The sequence below is a fragment of the Myotis davidii genome, unplaced genomic scaffold, assembly GCF_000327345.1.
Source record: "Myotis davidii unplaced genomic scaffold, ASM32734v1 scaffold209, whole genome shotgun sequence".
Taxonomy (NCBI): domain Eukaryota; kingdom Metazoa; phylum Chordata; class Mammalia; order Chiroptera; family Vespertilionidae; genus Myotis; species Myotis davidii.
Genome location: NW_006300047.1, coordinates 1,645,335 through 1,653,471, shown reverse-complemented (window position 1 = coordinate 1,653,471; position 8,137 = coordinate 1,645,335). Strand labels below are relative to the sequence as shown.

At 44.9% G+C, this 8,137-nt stretch overlaps 1 long non-coding RNA gene across 1 annotated transcript in view; it reads right to left on the bottom strand.

Annotated features, from left to right (window-relative positions):
• Positions 1 to 7,262: 7,262 nt before the first annotated feature.
• Positions 7,263 to 8,137, bottom strand: part of LOC107185063 — a 12,087-nt gene continuing 11,212 nt past the window's right edge. The window contains exon 3 of the long non-coding RNA XR_001515978.1: positions 7,263 to 7,340. This is a non-coding gene — a long non-coding RNA (uncharacterized LOC107185063). The remainder of the gene's footprint in view (positions 7,341 to 8,137) is intronic.

Below are 8,137 nucleotides of genomic sequence, written 5' to 3'. Positions count from 1 at the left end.
TGTTGCTATCTCTCTCTCCCTCTCCCTTCCTCTCTGAAATCAATTCATATATATATATATATATTTTAAAGTACCCCTGGACCCTACCCCCTTATGCTTCCCTCTCCTTTGTTTTACTCCCTAGAATGTATATGGCATATTATTCACTTCACATCTTTATTTATTGTCCGTCTCCTCCAATAGAATGGAAGTCCCATAAGGGCAGAGATGTTTGTCTGCTGTGTTTGCCACTGTGGTTCCCACACCAGTAGAGCGTTATCCTACACTGTAACCACCAACCATGAGTGGTGACTGAGCACTTGAAATGGGGCTGGCTGGAACTGAGATGTGGTGTGGGAGTCAAACACACTTCGGGTTTTGAAGACTTAATGTGTGCTATCGACTGAATTGTCTTCCTCTCAAAATTCATGTGTTGAAGCCCTAATCCCTAGTTCCTCAGAATAGGACTGTATTTGGAGACAGGGCCTTTACAGAGGGTAATAAGGTAAAATAAGGCCATTTGCGTGGGCCCTAATCCAATCTGACCAGTGTCTTTATAAGAAAAGATTAGGACACAGGGAGAGGAACCAGAGACGTACACACAGAGATAAGACCATGTGAGGACAGAGCAAGAAGGTAGCCATGTATAAGCCAAGGAGAGAGGCCTCAGGAGAAATCAGCACTGCCCACCCTGACCTTGGACTTATGGCCTCCAGAGCTGTGAGAAAATTAGCATCTGTTGTTTAAGCCCAGTCTGTGGTATTTTGTTGTGGCCATCCTAGCAAACTAGTACACTATAAAAAATCACTAGTATCTCATTAATAATTTTTATATTGATTCCATATGCTGGGTTTGGATAAGCTGGGTTAAAGAAATATATTATTAAAATTTATTTTTTTGTTTCTTTCTACTTTTTAAATATGGCTCCTGGCTGTGTCATATTTTCTATTGGAATGGCTCCTGGCTTTTGTCATATTTTTATTGGACATCATAGCCTAGCATGGTGCCTGCCACATAGTAGGTGCTCAACAAATATCTGTTGAATAAATAAATTAAATAGCTGTCCTTGAGAACTGACTGGAGAAAAGGAGGGAGACTGGCTTTTCACTGTATTCCCTTTGATTTGCCAGGAATGAGTATCTCCTTTAAAAATAAGAGGTCTATGCCCTAGCTGGTTTGGCTCAGTGTGTGGAGCGTCAGCCTGCGGACTGAGGGGTCCCAGGTTCGATTCCAGTCAAGGGCACATGCCCGGGTTGCGGGCTCGATCCCCAGTGGGGGGTGTGCAGGAGGCAGCCAATCAATGATTCTCTCTTATCATTGATGTTTCTTTCTATCCCTCTTCCTTCCTCTCTGAAATCAATAAAAATATATTTTAAAAAAATAAGAGGTCTACAATGAAGTATAATAAACACACCCCATTGTGATGGCGATATATTAAGATAATAGTTGCATCATATACTAAGAGATGCTTCTTACATGTATGGACATAACAGTGGGCCACCAGGAGCCCTCAGATGGATGACTGTGTCAGCTAGGAACAGCCCAAAAGCTGTGACTCTCAGGTGACAGGAGGGATTCCTCTTCACACCCCAGGCTCAGTCAGGGAAGCAGTCCCCCCAAGTCCCCTGCACAAGCCCCTTTCCCAGGACGAACAAAACAGGGCTTCTCGGGGACTACACTGCCAATGAGCTAAGGCCCCTGCTCCCTCTAGCCCTCCTGCCTGATGCTGGGTTTGCTTTGTCCATCTGTAAAATAGCACACGGGGCTCAGTCCATTTGTTTTTAACTTCCTACTCTGGAAATTTTCAAACATATTCAAAAGCAGAGAGAATAGTAAAGGCAGCCTTCACGCACACTGCCACTCCCCTCAACAGCCATCAGCTCACGGCCAATCACTCTGTTCCACACGTAACCCTCCCCGCCCTGCTGATTTTAAAGCAAATCCCCAACAGCACATCACTGCGTCTGTAAGTAGTTCAATATGTTTCTCTTAAAAGATAAAGGCTCTTTATTAAAACATAGCCACAATACCATTAGCACCCCAATAAAAGTGAATAATAGCAGGGTCCCCTTGGGGTTTACATTTCCCAAAGGTCAACTTTAAAAACAAACAAACAGTTAACATTTTCAATTCAGGATCCAAACAAGGTCTACACATTAAAATCGGTTTATATGTTCCTTAAATATCTTTTTTTTTAATATGTCTTTATTGATTTCTTTTAGAGAAACAGGAAGGGAGCAGGATAGAGAGATAGAAACATCGATGAGAGAAGAACATCGTTGATCAGGGCTGCCTCCTGCTTGCCTCACACTAAGGACCTAGGCCGCAACCCAGGCATGTGCCCTGACCAGGAACTAAACCAACAGCTTCCTGGTTTGACACTCAATCTCAGCCATACCAGTCAGGTCTTAAATATCTTTTAATGTAGACTCTAGATTACTCCCACCTAGTAGGTCCCTTTATCCCCCTAGCCTAGCCTGTCTCTCCCCCTCCTGCCAATATCCATCCTATTAGTTATCTATTTGCTGCATAACGAATTACCACAAAACTTAGTAACTTGAAACAACAAATACTCGTTATCTCCGTTTTTGTGAGGCAGGAATCTGGGCTGACTTCCTCCAGCTCAGGGTCCCACACCAGCTGCAATCTCGGTGCTGGCCGGGCGGTGGTCTTGCCTGCATGGTAATTGGGAAAGGATCTGCTTCCAAGCTCACTCAGTAAATGTTAGCAGCATTTGGTTCTTTGCCATGCAGGTCTCTCCAACAAGGCACCTTGTTTGATCAAAGTGAGAGGAGAGTGAGCCATGGGCCTCGCACTTGAGTGTGCACCAAACTCACCTCAAGGCTCTGAGGAAACTCCCAGGGCTCCGCCCCCAGAGCTCCTGATTCAGCAGGTTTGAGTGGGGCCCATGGAGGGTGCATTTCTAATGAGTTCCCAAGTGAGGTGGGGGCCCACACCTGGAGAGCTACTGCATTATAGGAACTCCCTCCCTCATTTTTTATGTCCTCATTGCATTTTATCTGTTGATGGGTCACCATTAAGAATTCCCAGGTTGCCGGGACCGGTTTGGCTCAGTGGATGGAGCATCGGCCTGCGGACTGAAGGGTCCCAGGTTCGATTCCGGTCAGAGGCATGTGCCTGGGTTGCGGGCACTTCCCCAGTGGGGGATGTGCAGGAGGCAGCTGATCGATGCTTCTCGCTCATTGATGTTTCTAGCTCTCTACCTCTCTCCCTTCCTCTCTGTAAAAAATCAATCAGGAGTTGGTGGGTTGGGGGGGGGGGGGCATGGAGGGTGCATTTCTAATGAGTTCCCAAGTGAGGTGGGTCCCACACCTGGAGAGCTACTGCATTATAGGAACTCCCTCCCTCATTTTTTATGTCCTCGTTGCATTTTATCTGTTGATGGGTCACCCTTAAGAATTCCCAGGTGAGGACAGTGATTTCAACCTTGGCTGCAAATAAGGATCGCTTGGTGAACTTTAAAAAACAATATGCCTAAAAGCCCCACTCAAGACTTACTGAGTCAGAAAATGGGGTGGGGGTTTCTGGAGGAACTTTTTAAAGCTCTTCATGTGATTCTCATGTGCAGCCAGGGTTGAGAACTACTGGGCTAGAAGAAGCTGGGATTCACCCTAGATAATTCCCTTTAAATAACCACTGTGATAATAAGTAGTGTTTACTTATGTAATTAACAGGCCCTGCACTAAACACTCCACTGTATCTTCTTGTCTTGTCTTCATAATGGTGCCAGGACTCATTAGTCCCATCTCTCAGGTGAGAAAACTGAGGCTTAAACAGAAGTGACCTGCCCAAGATCACCCAGTGTATTGATTTTCAAATAGGTGCACAAATTCTTTGACGCTCCTCCCTTGAAAAGGTGGAGCCTTGGCTGGCTGGTGTGGCTCAGTAGTTGAGAGTCGACCCATGAATCATAAGGTTACAGTTCCATTTCGGTCAGGGAACATGCCCGGGTTGCGGGCTCAATCCCCAGTAGGGAGTGTGCAGGAGGCAGCTGATCAATGATTCGCTCTCTTCATTGATGTTTCTATCTCTCTCTTTCTCTCCTCTTCTCTCTCTGAAATCAATAAGCACATATTTTTTAAAAAGTAGAGTCTCACCTTGAATGTGAACTGGACTTAGTGACCCACTTCTGATGAACAGAATATGGTACAGTGACAGGTGATGACTTCCGTGACTAGGTCATGAAAGGCATTCTTCTTGCCCTCTATGTAGACCCACTCAGGCTAGGGGAAGCCAACTACTGTGCCACTTACTGGAGAGGCCCCCGTAGTGAAGAACCGAAAAAGGTGGAGCCTTGGCTGGCTGGTGTGGCTCAGTAGTTGAGAGTCGACCCATGAATCATAAGGTTACAGTTCCATTTCGGTCAGGGAACATGCCCGGGTTGCGGGCTCAATCCCCAGTAGGGAGTGTGCAGGAGGCAGCCGATCAATGATTCGCTCTCTTCATTGATGTTTCTATCTCTCTCTCTTTCTCTCCTCTCCTCTCTCTGAAATCAATAAACACATATTTTTTAAAAAAGTAGAGTCTTACCTTGAATGTTGACTAGACTTAGTGACCCACTTCTGATGAACAGCATATGGTACAGTGAGAGATGATGACTTCTGTGACTAGGTCATGAAAGGTGTTCTTCTTGCTCTCTATGTAGACTCAGGCTAGGGGAAGCCAACTACTGTGCCACTTACTGGAGAGGCCCCCGTAGTGAAGAACCGAGGCCTCCTGCCTATAGCCATGTGAGTGAGCTTCGTGGGCGTAGATCCTCCAGCCTGCCACGCCTTCATGTGACTGCAGCTCTGGCTGGCATCTTAAATGCAATTGCATGACAGACCCTGAACCAGAACCACCCACCTAAGCTGCTTCTGAATTGCTGACCAACAGAATCTGTAAGAAAAATCAGTGTCTGCAAAGTGTTGGGGTAATTCGTTATGCAGCAGCAGAAACGAATACAGCCCATAAGTCAAACTCGGGTCTGTGATTCCAGGGGCTCTGCTCTTACCCCTGCCCTTTATCAGGGCCTTCTAACAGGCAAAAAAAGAGATATGAGCTTTGTGCAGTTTCTAGCATAGGGGTGCATGAGCCTCCACCCCAGCCATGGGCAGACCTGGGGAGTCCTCTGCCCCTCACCTGTGCACCAGCCTGATCCTGGGAGGTCTCTGTTTTTCCTGGGGACCTGAGACTGTAGGTGTTATGGATGCCAGACTGAACTGATCACCACTGCAGGTGTCTGGACACATAGTAGGTGTTCAATAAAAAGTTGTTCCACGAATAATCACCTTTAACCCGCTTTTATGGGGGGATATATTGTCTTATTAAAAGCCATTTTTGCAGGGGGTCTGTCTCTCCCAGGGGGCCACAAACTCGCTGAGGGGTCACACAATCTCCATATTCCCAGCAGGGCCTTGGGAGACAATCATTGAAAGAGCAAATGTAATAACAGCGACTCCATGGTCAAGGCCACTTGGGCTACGCATGTCTCTTATGTGGGTTATCTCTAAATCTTTTAGCAAGGCCAGGCCAGTTATTCCCATTTTATAGATAAGGACATTGAGGCTCAGAAAAGGTAACTGGGAAGTGGCAGAGCTGGGCTCCAATGCAGCTCAAAGCCCTTTGTCCGAGTCTCCCTCCAGTGGGAAGCCACAGCCCTCAGATCTAGAGAAGAGGGTTGCTTGTGCACAGGCTCAGCTGTGGATAAAAGCTCCTGAGAGCTGGGCCTAGGAATAATGCCTGCCTGATCGCAAAGCAACCTCAGGCCCAAGATGGCAGCTGTGAATAATGGATGACACTGAGGGGGGAGGAGGGGAGAGGTAGGGGAAAGAACTATTGTGGCCAGTGATTCATCTCCACAGTGCCTGGCCAACTACCTGTGGAGGGGGAGGACAGATGGACTTTCCCACCAGACCAACATCCTCCTTTCCTCCCCAGCCTCGCTCCAGCCTCAGAGTCGAAGGCAGGGCCCACAAGGGAATTGGGGGTCAACCCCACTGCCTACTACTCCCCCCATTTCAACTTCCAAACCCTTCCTCTTGGAGAAGGAGCCATTTCTCCCCCCAGCCCGGGGGACTGGACTCTGGAGGATGGAGGAAGGGAAGGGAAATGGTTTTGATGTGTGGTGGTGATGGGTGAGGGACCTATTCATCCTATATGAGACGCATCTGTAAAGTGTAGAAAATTCCATCTACTTCACACTGTTATCAGGGGTTGAGTTAATAACATATGTAAAGTGCTTAGCACATCACCTGGCACATACTAAGTGTAAATGCTAGTTAGTGTTCTTATGCTGTGGATCTGGCGATGCGGGAAGCATTCTGCATAACTTATTTCATGTAATCCTCATGGCAACCCAAGGCAGTATCTAGTATAATTCCCATTTTACAGATGAGAAAACTGAGGCTCTCAGAGATAAAGTTAAGATCTTAGACAGTCCATTGAGGATTTAAACTCAAATCCAGTGAGCAACTTCCAGTACACTAAGAGTTCTAGTCAATTATCCTGTCCTACCATCCTCAAAATATATTTGTCCCCTATAAAAACTCCTAAGATTATACAACCAATCACTCATTACACAAATATCAACTCCAGATTAAGAACTTAAATGCCCGAACAAACAAATTTAAAAAAACCCACCTTAAAATCTTTAGTGGAAGGTATAGGTAAATATCTTTTAGACCTTAATGTTGGGAAAGATGACAGATTATGAACTTAAATGTCAAAAACAAAGCTTCAGAAAATATAGGTGAATACAATTTAGACCTTAGGGTTGAGAAAGTTGTTCAGCATCATGATGATCAAGTAAGTGCAGATTAAGATCTCTACCAGTAATAATTTTACATTCAACTGGCAAACATTTTAAAATTTAATTATACCAAATAAAGGAGAGGACATGGATCTTACACTGTTGGTGGCAGTGTAATTCGTACAGCCACTTCGGAAAGCAGCTTGCTATTATCTCCTAAAGGTGAACATTCACATATTCTGAGTCACAGTGATTCCACATCTAGGTGAACACTCTAGAGCAGGGGTAGGGAACCTTTTCTCTGTCAAGGAAAATTTGGATATTTATAACATCATTCACAGGCCATACAAAATTATCAGCTTAAGAATTAGCCTGCTATATTTGGTCAAACATTGAATAAACTTACCCCTAATGCCTTGGCAGGGCCAGGCCAAATGATTTCATGGGCCTTCTATGGCCTGCAGGCTGGGAGTTCCCCACCCTGCTCTAGAGCAACCCTTGCACGCATGCAGCAAGAGCCACTTACCCGAATGTTCATTTTAGCAGACACCTGGCCACCATCCAGAGGCCATCTATATGAGAGCAGATGGTACAACTGTGGTACAATGACCTGGTAGAATATGACACAACAGTTAAAACAAGTGAAGCACAGTATGGGTCAGTCTTAACTATATACTACTCCATGAAGAAATGAAGTCCCAGAATGAGTATAGGATTCATACAGCGTATACTCATTTTTGGTTGTCTGGATTCTCTTTGTTGCAGATTGAATTGTGTCCCCAAGGAACTATGCTGGAGTCCTAATCCCCAGGAAGTATAAATGTGATCTTATTTGGAAATAGGGTCTTTGCCAATGTGATTAGTTAAGTTTAGAAGAAGTCATACTGCAGCGGTTCTCAACCTATGGGTCGTGGCACCTTTGGGGGTCGAACGACCCTTTCACAGGGGTCACCTAAGTCCATCGGAAAACACATATATAATTACATATTGTTTTTGTGATTAATCACTATGCTTTAATTATGTTCAATTTGTAACAATGAAATTGGGGGTCACCACAACATGAGGAACTGTATTAAAGGGTCGCGGTATTAGGAAGGTTGAGAACCACTGTCATACTGGGTTAGGGTGAGCCCTAAATCCAATGACTGGTATCCTTATAAGAAAAGGAGAACAGATTCGCCATAGCAATTAGGCAAGAAAAAGAAATAAAAGGCATCCAAATTAGAAAGGGAGAAGTAAAATGATCTCTGTTTGCAATGACATGATCTTATATACAGAAAACCCAATTCCACCCAAAGGCTGATAGAATTAATAAATAAATTCAGTAAAGTTGCAGGATATAAAATCAACAAAAGTTATTTGTGTTTCTATACACTAACAACAAACTATCTGAAAAAGAATTTAATA